The following is an 18,921-nucleotide window of genomic DNA, read 5'->3' as shown; positions in this document are numbered from 1 at the left end:
AACTGAAGGGAAAGATGTTCCTCCGTTATAGCTAGATCAAAAAGAGCTTAAGAAATCGAGAAAGCCAAAGTAAAATAATCATCAAATGCTCCTCAGCATTCATTGCCCTCTTTCCTCCATGAGCATTACTCACCTGCTTGCTTCCCTGTCTCTTGGTTTCCTGTTGCCTTAGAGTCAGAGAGGAGAGATCTTGGGTGAGCACTGCAATTCCCTTCTCCACTTCAGGGCCTGCCAGGGAAGGCAATGGGCTTCCAGCTGCCTTGGACAAGCATGGTTTGCCGATCCTACGGGCTAGTGGCCAGTACATTTGCTTTGTTCGTTGTAGCCTCTGTTGGGATGCAAAGAGAGTGCCAGCCATGGATTTCATTAATTCCACCATCAGTAGGTCTGAATTCATTGCCACTAATACAATGCCTTTTTCTATATACTGTGCCAGAGGTATTTTTTTTTGACACCATGTGTGACCTCCTGTTATTTCCCAACAAATGTTGGCAGGCATAACAGCCGGTAGAGCAAAACAGCACAGTGTGTCACAAACTGCTGAGTGCATCCATGCTGAAATGAACAGCCAATTCCAGAGTGGGCTGAAAATTAAATCAATAAAAAAAGAAATACGTACAAGTAATGCTCCCTTTTACTCCAGCTTTGACTGCCGCTTCCCTTTGCGCGTGTTATCTCTCTTGACTTGGACTCAGGCAACAGTCGGAACAAGGTTATATTTTTATTTCTGCTCTATCCTTCTAAAACTTCCCCAAACGGCTGTAAAACAGGTGTTTCTGAACCATTCCCAAGCAATTTACCAATTAATTCCTTCCTCTAATCTGATGTTCATCCTCTGCCTTTTGCTTTTTACAGGAGGGTTTGACCAGTTCAAATAATATATTACAAATAATGATTATGGTAAGTGTTGGTTGTTTCCATCACCGGATAACACACTTTTCTCACCCTCTTTTTTTCCTCTGGGGTTCTGTGTCTCTCTTCCCTCTTGCTGTGCGTGTGCATGCTGCTGTGGAAGAGGAGAGAAGGGTGAAGTGCTGCAGTTCGTCATAGGCAGCCTGAGCTTTTTCTAGTGACAGAAGTAGTTGTGAAGGTTTTAACTGCTCAGATGCAGGACAGAGGACTGTGTAGTGTTGCAGAGCATGACTGTTGGGGATAATGGATTTGCTTCTTTATTAATAAATCACCTGCATCGTGTGCTAAGGGGAAGCTGTGCCATCCTAGGAACTCCTGCCCCAGCCTCTCTGTTCATCTCTGCCCTCTGCTCAAGCCACACAAGGGCTGTCACTACTGTCGGCTGGAGGCTCTTGCTGCCGTGACTCACACACTCAGCCCTAAAGGTCCCTGGCTCAGGGTGGTTAACGGTGTTCAAGCCTGTCCCTCAGGGTGGTTAACACACAAGCACGTTTGGGCTCCTGTCTTCTGACAGGATTTTATTTAGCAGCAGTTAGCTATGGTGCAATTTGACCTGTCTTAGGATGACCATGATAGGAGGCAAGTGCTCATGGAGCAGACTCATGCTGGGACACCCTTTGTGCTCTGTCAGAGCCATGCATATATTTTTGTGTGCTCATTACAGCGCACTGGACTTGAATCTGGAGACATTTTCTCCTGCCAACATGCCTTTCAAGAGGGCAAAGCAAAAAGAAATAGCTTCAATACAACCATCCTGCAAGCCTGGTTCTGCAGAGAATTGTCATTTTTTTGGCACCAAGGAGAGCATTTTAAGCTGATGAGAAAATGCAATAGGCTGATTTACTTGGATGCTTCAGTGTTTCTTTGACTTTAGCCAGGGGAGGCCATAAGGGGGGTAGAGAAAACCAAAATATAATGCTGCACAAGGCTTGTTTGTATGCACTGGGGCTTGCAGGCACTTGCTAAACTTGTACCTGCACGTGGGCCAAGTGGAAAAGAAGGGCAGGCAAAGGGAATTTTCTATCTAATCAGCCCTTGCAAAGGCTGATTAACTTCCACTGTCACCAGTCCCAAGTGAGGCCATGCAGTTTAGAAAAGTTTTTGAGAAAAGTGTGTGTGGTTTTATGCCTTCTTTCTCTACAATCATGCTATCTTGCAGAAGACTTTGACTGTTACAGGCCCTCTGACTGCACCCTCCTCTTCCTCCTCGTGGGTGCAGGCCTGTAGATTTAGGGCCCACCAGGTGGCACTGGCGAGATGAAGTCTCCTGCAAGCAGGGAAAATAAACCCCAAGCCATAAAAGTATGGAAATAAACCCATTTCTCACTTTTTTTTGTTGAACAAGCCTTGCTTTTCACTCTGCTAAAGCACCCATTGCAAAGCAAAGGGTAAGCAGAGGCCCTGAGTGAGGTTCCCAAGGACAATGGTATGTTGGTGGTGGGGTTGTACACACTTTTCTGGTAGGAGCATCCCACTCCTACTCTATTTTCTGAAGATGGCTGGTCCATCGGCTCCTTGGTGTCCCTTTCAAGATTGCAGCAGGGCTCTGTAAGCTACTGAGGTGACACTAATTGCTCCTCTGGCTGAAATGTTTTGATGGCAGAGGATGGCACAGGCAGAAACAAGGATGTGAGAATAAACAAGTCCCGAGAAACAAGTCCCCAGCAAAGAAACCAGCCAGCAGTAGTATTAGGTATCTCTTAGAAATGGGGAAGCGTAACCCATCATCCTGGCTCCACTGCTGGCACCAAGACTTGTACATCAGAGAGCCAAAGAGAAGGTATTGCAGGGGCAGGTCACTGGAGAATGGTGACAGTGACTCAGTCCCTGGTGATTATTGCTAAAGCTGAGCATGAGCCCATGTATCTGTGGTTGTTATTCTTATAGAAAAATGTCCTTGGACATTGGCTTGTCCTTGGAGGCTTTGACTTTCAATTTGCAATGCGCGTAGAGCATAAGGTGCAACAAAAATCCTGTTCCTGGTGTGATGGGGAGCCCAGCATTACATCTCTGGAGTAGCAGCACACAGAATGGCTGCTCCTGTGGCAGCTCCTGGACCTTTGTTACAGCACAGAAACCTAGATCGTATGGGCTGACTGGTCTTGTGTTTCATCATGCTGCTGCCTCTAATTATACTCAGACCTATCTGGTTGCCTACTCCAGAAAATGAATGAGACCAGAATTTACTATCTGCTCCCTTTTCTCTGCTGCCTGTGTAATTAGTCTCCAGGAGCTCAAACTCAATAGCACCTGCTCTCCCAGCTTTCTCATGTGTTCTGGTCACATCTTCTGGAGAACTCGTCCAAAGGTTGAGTGCCTGTACCTTCTCCCTTCCTGACTGATATAGTGAAACTGTCTGGAAGTGCTCCTGGTTTCTGGAGTTGTGGTATACTTCTAGTCTTCCCCTTATGAATTCTGAATTAAATTAGGACTTGCTTTACAGGAAATTTTAGATAATGTCTGCCTGTGTTCACAGCTCAGTCATTTCTTTGGGTGTAGCCCAGTAGTCTGAATAGCCTGTGATTTACTGCCACCAGTGGAATGAAACAGAATCACTTTCTCTGATTTATATCCTCTATTGTAGTTAAATATTTACACAGTATCAAGATCTTAGTAATTGAATGGCTAACAGATAGGTAGCAAATGTTTATATACCTCTGAAATGGCCACAGGGCCATTGAGGTAATGATATTTCATTCTGATAAAAGGTCTTTTAGTAAGAAGAAACTTAAAGCTTGTTCAGCTCCATTTTGTTCTCAGGGGTAGTACTAACTCATGCTGATTTCAATGGGTTAGTTCAATTTTTACAGATTGCAAAAATGACCCATTTACTTCAGAAAAATACTTTTGTTGAAATGAACCAATTGTTGTGGAGGAACACGACATCTTTCATACAGCAGTATTGCTGCTTGCTTTAGGTAAGAAGGAAAGAAAAAAACACTAGGATAATATCAATCTTTGAAGGAAACTGAAGCTGCAGGCTTAAACAATACCAGCATTAAATCAGGACTTCTCCATTCACTTGCAGAAAGGTATCATTAAATATTTCATGACCCATAGGTAATCAAAATTAGCCCTGTTTCCTGAAGCAAGAAGGGATCCTGTCATTCCTACTTGTTCTGTTTAATTCTTTGTCCAAATGATGTAATTGGAATTCAAAGTAGGCACAACAGTTATAACTGAGCATGAATACTGCTGAGCTGAGTTCTTGTTGTACAGTAATATTCAGAGCTCTTAACTGAGCTGACCTGGGTCACACTATTGACAGTTAAGGATTTTGTCTAGGCCTGCCCAGGAGTGTGTATTTCTTAAAAAGAGGAGTTACTTGTGTTTTGGAACTGTGTGGTTTTATAATCAAAAAGATATGTCAACATTTCTTAAAATTCAAATTTGCATAGAAGCTTTTGATCTACATAGATTTTCCCTTTTCCTTTTTTTAACTATTTAACTAACTAACAAATTTCTTTAAATTGTTGGACAATTTTGTGCTGCTGGATTTCAAATGGCACTAGATGGACAAAGAATACTAGAGCAGCAGCAAGGTATTATTTTCTGTCTCTTGATTATTGAAAATCATTTTAGCAGCTGTCTGTCATGTAACTCCAGAGTGATGTTGGGAAAAAGCAGAGAAACACTATACATATTTCAGGTCCCACTTATAATAGTGTAACTTAGAAAAACCTTTTAGAAAAGAGGAGAGGCTATTTGGGATCCTACTTGGTGGAAATGAGAACAGAATTCACTACAATGCCTAAGACTTTGAATACCATTTTCTATATAATAGAGCCCATATTCCTATCTGGATAGTCTACATAATCCTATAACATAAACAGAGTAATGATCATTTTAATTCTCTAGTAACAATTCTTTCTGTAGTATCTAGGTTTATACTTGGAGCTTGATACTCAGTAGAACATGCAATGCTTCAGAGGTTACAAAGGATGCTACTTCTCACGGGGATTTCTTTGTTTCTTTGTCGTTGTTGGGAGGCAGTTGATCTCTTCCTTCTGTATCCAGAGTAAACCGCAGTTCTTAACATTAGTATGGGAGCTTTCCAGTTGACACTTTCTCTACATGCAGTGATAGTAGAATACTTGGCTGTGCCTGTAGCCTCTGGAATGAGCCTGCCTGTTACTCAGCTACCCCACAGCACGGGCAGAGGAGCCCAGCAACGTTTGTACCTGTAAACTATGTCAGTTGTGTTTACCATGGATGCAGCCCTATGCACACAGTATTTTTCCCTGGTTCCTTAACCCCAGTTACGTCATCAGGCAGAGCTTACTTCGAGATTAAAGAAAGGTCATTCTTCAAAGGCCATCATATGTGAGAGGGTCCTTTGAGCACTGGTAGCTGCTGGTACCTGGACAGGGGTGTCCCTCCCACCTTAGCTCGCATAGATTGCACAACGTCTGGGTCTGATATTGCGGGATCTCTCTCTAGCGGGGGAATATTTGCTTGCTCGCCCCGATGCTCTCGCACCTCCGCACCCCCACGGCGCGGAGGAGCCGGGGCCCGGCGGCGGCGGGAGCGGCGCGTCCGTTTCAGCACCCTGGCCAGAGGCGCCGGGGCTGCGGGCCGGTGCTCGCCGGGGGCTCAGGGGACAAGGGGACACGGCTGGTCTGCCGTGCGCTCGGTTGGCTCCTACACCTCACGGCTGTGGAACGCAACACCCACGGCTGAAGCCCGCAGCTGTGTAAGCCTGGGGCCTCAGCCACAGGAGTGGGAATCAACTGCCCTCGGTTGCACATCTGGGTGTGCAGCTGCACCCCTGGGGTTTTGGTGGCACCTCTGGGACGCTGGCAGCACGTGCGGGCTCTCAAATGTGCTGCTAGACCCTCAATCTGCACAGCTGGAGGCTAGGATTCCTGGCCTGCATTACAGCTCCTCTAATGACATATTTTGTGCCCCTGAAATTGTTGTATGTCTCCCACACTCCCGATTCCTGACCTCTTCTCTGATCATTAACAGGGAATAATGTGGTAGTGAAAGATGTTATACACGGAAACATTGTTTAATAAATAATTACTTAGAGAGCGTTCTTTGGCTAATAACAGCTTCTGAGACAGTTGTTGGGACTTTGAGCTAACGGTACCAATACTACAGCTACAGTTTGAGTGGGATTTTTTAATAAATCGGGGGGGGGGGGGGAATAGGGAGCTCAGACCTCCCAGATCTTTATGCCCCTACTGATTTTTATAATCTGTTGTTTGTGCACCATTATTATACTGATTTCCTTGGGCTGCACTGCATGTAAATATTTAGCCTTGAAATAATTCAATGATGCATGACTAATGAAGCACAGGAATGACTGGAGAGATGGCATTTTAGGTGAATCACAGCTCATTCCACAAATTATTTATAGACTGCTCTCTCTTTATGATGGGATGTCAGCTACCTGGCAACAAGCCAGAGCATTTGTGAATCATCTAGTAGACTTATTGTGGCTTCTACAGGAGGGCAAAAGAGATTAAGGAAGGCTCACTTTGTATCTTTTCAGAAGCAATAAACAAACTCACATTCCAATGAAAAAATAGATCTCTCTGGTCCCAGCTTATGGTTACTTATAAAACTGCCCATGATCAGAAAGGGAAGTTAATAAATAATACAGCTTTACTTTTGGTGTCAAGTATAGCTGACTAAATAGAAGTTTTAATTCTTTACTCATGTTTTTTTTTCTCTCATCTTCAGTCTCTTTATATGACATCGCAGTGCCATTTTACAATTCATCATTTTGGAGTCAACATCAGGAGTACCCAGGGTACTGTGATGAATCAGGTTGCCCTGGATCAGGATGTTCAGCTACCTAAGAAAGAAGGTATGAGTCTATTAAGTGAGAGAGCCTGATGCTGCAAAAATAAGAGGGAAAAAAAGCACAATGCTTCCCTATGTTCCAGTCACTTTGTAGCATGGAATCTATTTCTGGGTCAAAACAATAACAGATCACTGCAATATGCTGTGCAAGCCGAGGCTGAAATGGGCATACCTATGGCTGTTACGTCTTTAACTCTGTTGTATGATGATCACAAATTGCACCTCCTTGTGTAGCCACTTGTGCTTGTGGGGAATGAAGATCACTTTCAGTCCTCCAGAGAGGTGTGTAGGTGCCGGGTGCGGTGCTGTGCAGTGTGAGCAACAGCCACATTGTTTAATAGAGGCTGAAGGGGGCAGAAAGAATTGCATCAATTAGATGTTAAGTTTTATTAGACATAACTTAATGACACTGGTATAATTGACATTTACATAAAATCACGGCCTTTTTCAATCACAAAAATCATGACCTTCAACATATTAAGTGTTAAATTAAGTTCCATTTCTATTAGAATACCTTTCTAAAAACATGGATTGTTTTAAAGTGTGCAGCTGCACATGTTACATTCACATAATATAGCAAACAATCTTCAAATAAAAAAATAAAACAAATGTTAATACAAAATGGTTATTTACACTATGGTGATCAGCAGCATTATTAACAGAGAGACCTTTGCTCAAGCAGTTGTCTAAACCAGAGTTTTAAGCTTGCATGTGCAGGTCAGGAGCACCCATCAGCTGACAGGAGGAGCACCATGGGGCCCTCTGCCCAAACGAGCTCCAGTAAGCCAGGCTCAGACAGAAATCCCTGCCACAGGACTCAACATTTTCATGCTGAGTAAAATTGAGGAACCCACAGGAAAAGAAGGGGATTCATTCAGGTAAATTATTCATCGAGCTATTCACTTACATCTATAATTTATTTGCTGTGAGACAAGGTGCCAGTCACCCCTTTACAAAAGGCTGGAAAAGGTTCAAGCATCAGTTTGTTCCTACTGAAACCCTACTTTGTACCAAAGACCTGACATTTTTGTTCTGGCGCTCTGCGGGAGTAGTTCTCGCGTGCAGTGATACAAAAAAGTGGAAAGGAAATGTCAAACAAGTGGAAAGCTTTTTCTTTCTTTAGAGAAACAAACAAACAAAACCAAAAAAACCCCCAAAACTACCCTGATTTAATATTTGCTAACAGGACAAATATACTTATTACTGCTGCTGATTCCCTAGCATGGAAATACATAAGTAAAAGCATTCTATAGTATTAGAAAACAGATCTTTCCCTACTTATGTTTTACAGCTGCTTTGAAAGATGTGGCATCAACAGCTGCATTGGTTGCAATCCTCTGGCCCCACTGTCTGTTCCCTGCGTGCTGTCCATCCCCCTCACCACACATACCAGGATCTCCCATCACATACTCATGTTAAGGTCAGGCATTTTCTAAACTATCACACGCATGAATAAGAGCTCCAGTGACAGGAGTATTTTCTTCAATGCTACCTTACACAGTAGGGCAACAGGAGACTAATAGAAAAGAAATGAGTTGTTTGTAGAACAGGATTTTTCTTCTTTCATTGAAAAGCAGAAAAGTGTTACAGAAACGGTGGTCTTGTCTGACCTGTCTTCATCCACTGGCCACATTTTTACTGACTACAACAAACCCCCCAAATACTTCTATTTATTCTATGTGGATTTTTTGTTTGGGTCATTGTTTTAAATCCAGTGCAAGAATGTCTACAATCGATTTTTTTCAGATTCCCTGTTCTGTAAGTCTGCCACATCACTGACTTTAAAGTAACTACCCAGAAATACAACGTTTGTTTACTTAAAAATCTTTTGGGAAATCACTATTGCTCCTGATGGAGAATCCCAAATACTGCAATTCTAAGGAACGAGAGGCTATTTAGGAGATATTTTTATCCTCTAAAAATAAAGGAATATCCAATTTTCTACAGGAAAATAAGCCACGGAAAGGAAGTCCTCAATTATGGTTATTTTTAGTTAAGTACTTCCTTAATGTCACTGGGACCATTCTGAAAGCAAGAATAACCAAATCACTCTATTTCCTATACTTAGGCATTACACTACTGTAAATCAGAAAACAAAGGTAACACAAAACATTACTGGTGAGCTTACTTCAGGTCAGTTGACTTCATGTCATCAGTAGTGTTACTAAAAGTCCTGTGCAGTGCTAGAGCACCTTCTTTCCAGAGATTTTTAAAGCATTCTCAAGGTAGTGATGACCATAGCTTCAGCTCACCGCTGCCTGACAGAGACATGGAGAGGCAAGAGCTGATGCTGAAGGTTGTGGTTCCCAAAAACTCACTTTAACCCCCTAAGTGATGATGCGTCCCCAGCCCTGGAGAAACATTTCGCATAGGAAGGATGGGGTTGCAGAAGAAAGAGGAAGCAGCCCTGACTCTGGGCTGATGTTGATTGCAGATAAATCTGTGTGCTCTTAGAGATCAAGAGAAAAGAGGTCAAGAAGTTGTTCCCTAGAAATAAAATCTCCAATTTTACAAGTGCAGCTCTTGATGTTGCAAAAAAGCCCCATTGAAGCCACAGAAATGGCTTGTGAAGCCAGGAGTAGCTCCTTTTTACAAAGGCTTCCAACATCAGGCAGGTAAACATGGAAGAAAATCCATCAAAAGACTAGTGGGATGCTGCAGGCAAGGGGAATGCCTCCTTTGGAGAAGAAAGAAGTGCTCTGAGTGTATGTTACCTGCAGATGAGAAAATTTCTGCCACTAATCCACTTGGCCAGGGCCTTGTTTAGTGATGGCAGTGTCATTACAGCATCTCCAATTCTAGTTCCTGTTGCAGGGCTTGAACTTTTCAAATTCATTTTATCTGTCAGATAAAATACCTTTAAAACACAATGTAGTAAACACATTAGTCTCTTAATCACAGCAGAACAAAATCCCCTGAACTTGCTGAATCACTTGTAACTAAGTAGCCTCCAGGCTACTTAAGCAAATCCTGTTTATTTTGAGGCAGAATATGACAGCACCATGTGATTGCAGGTAGGTCAGCCTAGTGTAGCACACTAACAAATACCCATGGTTGCCTTAATCCAAGGCAATATGTGTAGCAGAGAGACACAAATCACTTGGACACTGCTGATTCTCCGCCTTCAACCTACGCCTCTTTTGTCATTTGTGGATATCTGTGAGAGAGGTGATATTTCCAAACTGTATTTCCAAAATGCTTTCCAGCTTGGTACATGGGGGAGTGATCATCAAAACTGAAAGCACTCCAGCCTGGAAACTACTAGTTAACAAGGAATAGCTGATGATCGAAAAACTATGAAGAAAGTGAAAGCAGGTATCTCGACAAAGGCACAAGAGAAGTGGAACCAATGTGTACATTTGGCCCGGGGCAGATAATGGTCCACGTGCAATCTGGAGCCACATCTTTGAAAACCTGGGAGAGAATGAGGAGTGGGTAAGTGACAGAGTAGCATTTCACAGAGCCCAGAAGGGCTCATTTTTGATGCCTGAACCAGTCTCAAGCACAAGATGAGATGTCTGTCTCCTACATCCCCTATGGCTAACCCTTGATGTAGGTGCGTTATTCAGCCTGCTTGGGCACCCAGGTGAATCTCCATCCTCCATCATCATCCCTGCGCACGAAGGCTTGTCCTTGGTGAAAGGTGTGCGTTCTCACGTTGCGGTGAGGACTTAGGGATGTTGTGAAGGCCACTTCTGTTTTGTTGGGTGACAAATTGCCAGTCAAATAGGGCAAACCATAGGCTGGGAGGGAGGAAACACTTGGCATTGATGAGGAGACACATGGTGCTGAAGAAATCTGAGGAAGGAAGGAAGAGTCCTCGCTGCATGGATGGGTACTGCTCTTAGTTGGAGGCATGTAGCTGCAGCTATACACTGCTGCTGCTCCATCACACTGGTCGTAGTCTATTACTTCACCAGGGCTCAGGCAGTACGTGTTTTTTCCAAGGTCTGAGGACAGGGCACTGTAGTTAGCTGAAGTTTCATCAATGGTGTTGACATCTTTTAATCCCAAAGTCTTCAAGACCCAGCTGTCCACACCAGGGCTGGCTTGTTCTTCACAGGCAGTGAATTCATTAAAGAGGTTCCTTCTAGCTTTGGAAGCGTGTGGAGTTTCTTGAGGAACAAAGCAGTGGTCCTCTTTTAATCTCCTCTTGGTGCTTTTGAGAATAGCACAGTTTTTTTGGCCATGGCAGGATAGCAGTTTCTATTAAAAAAAAAAAAGAAAAAAGAAAGAGGTGGAGAGACAAGATTAAAATCTGAATTTCTAGTTACCTGGAAAGAACACGTTTCTGATCTCAAATCGTAGGTGGTCAAGATGGTTACTACTGTCCTTATAAAAGATACTTTATCTTCCACCTTGTGCTTAAACATATGGATGTGACTATTTTGTGCCTTTACAATCTCCACAACAACCCAGTCCCTGAAAGAGAAGAATTTGACCATGTCAATAAGGCCTGTGCTTTGACCACATTCTCACGCAGCACAGTGTGAAATGAGAGCTCCCTCCTGTCTGTACGGCGCTCCTCTGTGCTGTGGCTGCCAGCATCATTTGGCAGGTGAGCGGGGTATGGGGGGAAATGTGGCAGCCTGACAAAGCAGGAGGATGTGCGGGTAAGTCATCCTGGGGCAGGTGAGATCCTGGCCAGGGGGTCCTCAGAGCAGCAGACTGGGCGGCTTTGAGCTCGTTAATCCACCTCAGTTGCCATTATCCCAGGACAAGGGCCCTTCAGGCATCCAGGGATGCTCAAAGAAAGGCGGGAATAACAAGGAAGCTCCCTACCATGTCATGAATTCACTGCTCAGCCCACCTGCCGTGGCAGTTTCACACCGGACTCTCCTCCATGTGACACAGATGGGTGGCCATGTCTCCCTGCTGTGCCCAGTGAAGGAGATCTTCTACTGTAAGGAGCCAGGTCTTGGCATGGGAGGGGGGACATGCTTTTCACATCCTATTCCGAGTTGATGGTGTGGCAAGTCTGCTATTTTTTACAGGCCTTTTTACCTCATGCCCAACCCACAGAGCTGAGCAAATAATTAATAGTTTCATTTCATGGGCAAGTCCAGAATAGTAAAAAGTATCTTTAAGTTGACAAGAACCAAGTATCTTTACTTTCTTTTGGAATAGAGACAGGGAATCAAAACATTTAATTTAAAAAAAACCCTTCACATTTAGTTTAACAGCATGTTTCATCAAACTTGAACTCTTTAATTTATATTTCACCTTTAAAAATAGCACACAAATTTTTAATGAATAAATTTGAAAAAAAATTAGAAGATCAGTATTCTAGTGTAAACGAATAAAACATACCATTGGAAGATGACAAAACATAAACCAGAAAGCACTCAAAACATAAAAAAGGAAAATTTAATCCTTATCAAAAGGTATAATTGGCAAAACAGGCACATTGAAGATGTGTATGTTCAAATTTGAGCTTTTCACTGAAAAAAGCTTTAGCTGGAATAATTTTACCTTGCTTATAAACTCAACTTACATATAAACTAAACTTAATTATGCCATAGGCTACCCTGTCTCCACAGTCAGAACGTGATAGGATGTCATTCCTGGGGGAAACTGTCACCTTAGACCCATGACCAGCAATTTGGCAGCTCTGTGAAGTTAAATAGATCTCACACTGAAGGCTGTCTGCCTTTTTAGACTTTCCACATATTTTAATGGCGTGTACCTATTCAATCCATTTTTTCTGCACACGTCTATACAACAGGTTTGAACACAATACCTTGGCTTTTTCTTCTAAACACTTAATCAGGGCAGAATTCAGGTATTGTCGGAGGTTATTATTTTCTTCGTGTAACCTAGCAAGTTCCTCTTCCTTCTGAAGCAAAGTATCTTGAAGCTGTGGAATAGAGATATTGATGAATAGATGTTGACTCTGTAACTTAATAGCAATCACCCTATGGTACACGCTGCTTGGATTTGATGATCTGTGTGTTTGCTTTGTGAACTCAACCCACCCTCTCCAGCCTCTTGTCTCTGTAAATCTAAGTTGCATGACTGTTTAGTTTTCACTTTTGACTTCCTTTGTTCTTTAGCAAGTGTTTGAGAAGATTAGTCTGAAAAAAATCTTTAAGCATGGCATAATAACAGAAAAGAAATACAGGTAACCCTTTGAACAGCCAGAAACCGTCATGGGCATGACAGCAGCTGCCAGATCTCCTCCTGAGTGGCAGTAAGTATCCTTTTGCACCCATCTCATTCTCATTTATAGTTGGCTGGTGGGGAAAAGGAGGAGGAGCTGCAGACTAACAATTTATGGGGGTAGAGTGCAAAAGGAAGACGCAGCTGCTGTTCTTTATGGTAGAGTAGTACTCAGTGACGCCCAATCCTGAACCCTACTGTGCCAGTCCCAGTGCATATACAGAGCTAAGTCCTTATCCCAAGAGCTGAACAGGTATGTTTGATTTGCAGACATCTAATACTTTTCCATGGGAAGCATGGGTATTTGTAGAGACGTTTGCCTCTTGATCATAGCTCTGGAAACTCCCTTAGGGGGAGGACAAAGGGTCTTCTGCTGAGGACCTGTGGCATCCAGTGACCACAGGCTGAAAACCACTGGTTTAAATGAGTGAGGTAGAGCCAAACAAAGAGGTACACTGATGTCTGGAACTAGGGTTTGATTCCAGGGACCTTAAAGTTAGTAAATGTTTCCCTTGACTTCATTGTGTCAAAATAACACTCCAAGGATTTTATCAGAGTGATCTCTCTGGAGTTCCTTCATCTAGGACTCTTCAGGGATTTATAAAAAAGGAAAGAAGAGAAAATAAAGTAACAAGGAAATGCTTGTTGGTCAAAATGGTTAATTCTCTATGTAAGTAGATAATTCTGGTGGACTCATTTCTCATGAAGTTAATCCTGGAGGACTCAGGAGGACACACACTATGTATTTTTAGTCAACAGCCTGGGGCTCTGCATCATCAGAACCTGAGGGACTCCCTGGCCATGCCCCTGGTCTTCTCCAGCACCAAGGCAGCTGGTGCAATATGTGGTAAGAGGGAGAGATGAATAGGGAACCCCACAACAGTTGTTCCAGCTTCATGGGACAACACAGGGGAGACAAATACCTCAAGCAAGGAAGAAAAACCATCCAAACAAAGTGGTTTGCCACCATTTCCCACATCTGAGCCAGTGGGAGGGAGACGTGCCATAAACCAACCTAGAAGGTGTGATACGTGATACAAAGTTCGGGAACCTCGGGGGAAGAAACTGAGGTTGCTGGGGGGATGCGCTGTGCCTTTACCTGCTTGTTTCTGTAGAGCTGGGAGGACAGCTGGTCTCCCTGCCACGCCGCGTCCTGGCCACCGAGCTGCGGGCTGCAGAACTGGCCTGGGGGGGAGCAGACCCCAGGGGTTAGCCCGCTCCCGATTCCTCGCCCAGCCCGGCTGCGGGACCGCGGCCGGGTAGTCCCCGGTTCCCCGTCGGTGGCGGCGGTGGGAGAGCACTTACCCGGAGGCCGAGGCTCCCGCCGGCCCTGGCCGTGCAGCGGCGGCTCCGCGGCGCAGACGGCAGCCCAAGTCTCCTTGGAAACCCCGGCGGGGGCGGACCAGGGGCAGGCGCAGCCCGGGACCCCGGCGAAGTCCGGCTCCGGGCACGGCCGGCCGGTGCTCTGCGGAGGGAAGCGGCCGTGGCGATGGGGCCCTCGGCGGATGGTGTTTCCCTCCCCGCCAACTCCTTCCCTCCCCTCGCGGCCCCCGGGCTGCGATGTCAGCTCTGCTCCGGCCCCGCCGCATCCCAGCGCTACGGGCTGGTCCCTGCTCCGCGGGGAAGCGCTCCCCTCCCGCCCCTGTCCCGCCCGGGGTGTGCTCAGGTACCTGTCGCAGGGGAGCCCCGCAGCCCCGCCGCCTGCCCCCGAGAGAGTTCCCAGCCCTTATCCGGGGGTCCGCTCCCCGCCTCAACCCGCCCGGTGGCGCCGCACCGCCCGGCTACCTCTGCTGGGGAGCGCAGCCCCCCCGGAGCAGAGGGGCTCCGAGCAGAGGTATGCCAGGAAGGCGGCTGAGTTTCCTGCAAGCCCTTGGGAAATACTAGGGTCCTGAGTGGGTTTAAGGTGAAGGGAGGACCCAGGCTGTCCTTGGCCAGTCCCTTCCTCCCACCTTGGGGGCTTGATTTAGCTTTAAAGCTGCACAAAGCCAGCAGAGTCACCTCCAGGCTGCTCGCACTCTCTTCTGCCCCTGCAGTTCCGCAGGAGTCCCAGACTGCACATCAGCAAAGCCTGGGGTTGTCTCTGGATTCACCCCTTTTCCCTCCTCCAAATAAGCCCTATCTGCAGCAGCTCTGAATCTCTGCAGGGCTTGGAGCCTCAAGCAGGGAATCTGCTCGCCCACGGGAAGGCACAGGAGCAGAGACTGTTCTGCAGGTAGAGGAGAGCCCTCTTCCTTCCCATCTTAAAGAGGATACAAAACCTACTGCAAGCCCCCAAGGCAAAGAGACCAGCTTCTCCTTTCCTGCCTCCAGGTCGAGAGAAATGCACAGAGCACTTACCATGTTAGTGGCAGGATGAAATGCAGGTCTTGGGAGCACGTTTCTGTTAAAGCCCCAGCGAGGTTTAAATGGCTCTGAAGGAGGGGGAGAGGGGGGAGACCGGGGAGGCGAGTTTAATCTAAAGGAGCTCCCAGTGACGCCTCAGAGCTCTCCTGAAACCCAGCAATCTGATTTGGTGTAAAGCTGTCAAACTTGTGACGTGAATAAACAGCAAACTTGCTGAAATCAAAGTCATTCTGGCCCCACAAATCAACACAAGGAAGGAGGGAAAAGAAAAGAAGGAGAGAGAGGGAAAAAAAAGCCTCCACACACTTCAGGACAGCACCGAACTGGTGTGTCTGAGTTTCACTCCAGGAAATGAGCAGTGATCCAGGGAAGCATCCCACATGTTCAGAGCAGGGCTGCTGGTGTTGCTGGTGAGGGGTTTTTTTCTGTTTTATTTTGTTTTCTTTTCAAGCTTTGTTTGCAGTTGTAAAATCCAGCAGGAAGAAACAAGTTTGTCCAACATGCCTGGCTGAGGGAGTGGGTTTCCTGCAGCTTCCCAGGGGTGTGTAGAAGCAAATAGGAACAAGTGTGTAGAGCAAATATGTCCACTTCTGTGGACAGTTCTGAGGAAGAAAGTGCAGATTTCAGAACAATACAGTCTGCAATGACAAGCTCCTGCAAACGTCTCACTATATTGGGAACTAGTTTTCTGACAAGCCCCAGGCTTCCAGGAGATCTCAGGATATAAATGCTGTTGACAGTGGTATAAGATTTGCAGGGTAAATGTTGCAAAAGCCACGTGCAGGTGTGTGAAACACAGAGATTGTTGGCATATAGTCACCTCTAATTCACATTAGATTTCCACAGCAATTAAAATCCATGGATAAGCTTGAGTTTTTCCCAGAAAAAAAAAAATAAAACAAACAACTCTGCTGAGGGTCTGCCTTTGAATAGTGTAGGGTATGGTGGGAATAAAGCTTATAGCAGAGCAGTTGTTCAGTCAGTATCCTGCCTCCTGCCATGGTGAGGGCTATTCAGGGAGGTAACCCGACCTGCCCACGGACACAACCTGCAGCCAGCGGAGGGTGAGGCTGGGCCGAAGGCAGGCCAGGCTGGCATATGGGATGGTCTTTCATTTCTCCCCTGGAGGATGCTCAGTGCCGTTACCCCATTAGCAAGGCTCAGGGACAATACAAACCAAGAGGGCCAGTTGCCTTCCATTCTTTTATTACTCGCATATTTCCCTAGGTTGCTGCCCAAGGTGAACTGGCAGCTATGCCAAATTATGTCACTGCCATCTCCCACCTTCATTATGTGTTTTCCAACAGAGATATTTTGAAAAGGGCTCATGCTTCAAATCCACACCACACCCAGCCTTGGGTCACCCTTTGGCTTTCCTAAACCCCAGCTCTGCACAGTACATTTGATCATGGCTGCGATAACCCACTCCCCAGGTGCCAACCCTTCTCCTGCATGGAGCTGGGGGTGACATCTCTTGGCTAACACGAAACACAAGGTCTATGAAACACTTCCAAGGAGCACCAAGGCCCAGCGCAGCCCTCCTTGGTTTGGTTTAGTCCCTTTGCCCTTTACTGGGTTGCCTCGAGGTGCTTCCCAGGGTGTGGTGGCACCGGTGGCTCCCTCACCCCAGGCACACACCCCAGGCCAGGACTGCCACCCTGGGGCCCAGCAGCCCGGTAACACACCGTGGAAGAGCCCGGGGGAGGCGGGTAAAGGCGGGACAGGCCGCAGCCCCGAGGCTGCTGGCACCTGGCAGGAGAGGCTCAGGGCCGGGCAGGCGGCCGGACGGCCTCTGCAGGGCCGGGTGGCGAGGCAGGCAACGCCAGGACAGGCTGGAGGAGCCCTCGGGCCCCGGAGCAACCCCCTGCGAGGAGCGAAGGGCTCAAGGAGCTCGCCCAGCCCCGGAAGCCGCTCCGGACGCCGCGGCCTCGGCCTAGGGCAGCCCGAGACAGCGGCCATCTTGGGGCTGCCTCGGAGGCGCGGGAGCGCCGGGCCCGGCCATTGGGGGAGGCGAGCGGCCCCGGCGACGTCATCACCCCGCGCCAGTACCCGCTGTGGGGGGGAAATGGCGGTGGGGGGGTGTTAGTTTCGTGCCTCCTTCCTGCTGGGGGCCGGGGCTGCCCTGTACCTTTCTCCCCGTCCACATGGCCCCTCTCTTGGCGTCTCCAGGCAGGCTGGGGAGGTGCCTGGCTGTCCCTGGGTAGGGTGGAGGCAGGTGCAGAGAAGGCTGCAGCGGGGAGGCCTTGGTGGGTGAAGGGAAGGGATGCCCTGTGCAGGGGCTGCCAGGCTGCCCCTGGGTCGCCTCCTAGCTCGGCTCTCAGGGGACAGAGGGCAGCCATAGAGAGAGGGGAGTTGAGCATCTAGAAGCATGGCTAGGGAGGGACAATGAGTGGGCAAAGTTTCCTTCCCACTTTGTGTGGATGTGGGTGTGGGGAGAAGCATTGCTGGCTCACAGCTGCTCCTAGACAGGGTCCTTCACCTGGCACAATGCTGGTGGTTCGCTCTCTGCTTCCTCTTGGCAGAGCTTTGCATGCTCAGGCACGTTATTTGTCTCAGAGAAGTGGTGGGAGGAGTATGGGCAGATTCGTGGAGTGAAAAGCAGGTATGGAGAAACCCCATGGTCACTCCATTGTTTCTTCCGCACAGCTGGTATCATTTCGTTTTGGGTTTTGACAATGCTTTGTATTCTAAGCTCAAAGAATTCACACCAACTCACAGTACCATGGTTTCTGTGCTGGGGAATGGAAGATGGTACCACCAAATCAGAGAGCCTCGTAGGTTTGGGGAGATAACTTTGGGTGACTCTGTCAAGGAAAGACAAAATGGTATAAGAAAGAAATAACTAGTTTTGCAAAATTGTCCATGTATGTCACACATAGTGATTCAAGAGCATCAAGTCGTGGTAGCAATTACACATTAATGTATAGTGTAAACCAAAACCAAGTAACAGTCATCTGCTGATTCTTTTCCTGTTTGCCTGAGGCAGCCTCTCTCAGAGCTCTTACTGCTTTTTGTAGTTAATGATGCACTTCTTTAACTGGAAATAAAGTTCAGGGATGAAATGCTTATCAAGACTACAGTATTGCTTCAGTGGAGATTGGATTTCACTTTAAGTGTTACAGCGGCTCTTTTCCAAAGTTTTGAGAACACAGATGTACTGTGGTGTGTTAATTCCCATCTGTTCTTTGAACCTATAATTTCTTCTGTAATTTCAATGATTTTTCTTGTTTAAATGACAGTGATGAAGCTAATCCTTCAGACTAAAAACAAAAACAAAACCCCAAAATTGACAAACTTGGATTTTACATTTTTGTGTAGAAATGACCTTAAAGTTGTGTTTGTACGATTGTGAACTGGTTCTCAGAAGACATGGTACACAGAAGAAAAATAATAATGTTTACAAATAATTTAATTCAACTTTTTTACTGGACTGACTACAGTGTGTGTTGCTTTTCATGCTAACACCTGCACAGGTGTCCAGACCCACCCCAAATCCTCTTCGCTTATTCTGCCACGTTGCTGCTACACTGCTTCTTATCCCCCATAAGAATGGTTACTGTATCAGTGGCAAAATAGAGGCTCGCTTAATAAATCCACATACTAACCTGTAGTCAGGCACACACAGGTATCCGGTGCTTGCATGAATCTCTGATGATGTTTGTGAACTAATGGTGTGATTAGTTAAACCTGATGAGA

This window comes from Larus michahellis, chromosome 6 (genome assembly GCF_964199755.1).
Source record: "Larus michahellis chromosome 6, bLarMic1.1, whole genome shotgun sequence".
Classification (NCBI taxonomy): Eukaryota; Metazoa; Chordata; class Aves; order Charadriiformes; family Laridae; genus Larus; species Larus michahellis.
Note: the sequence above shows the minus strand (reverse complement) of the source record.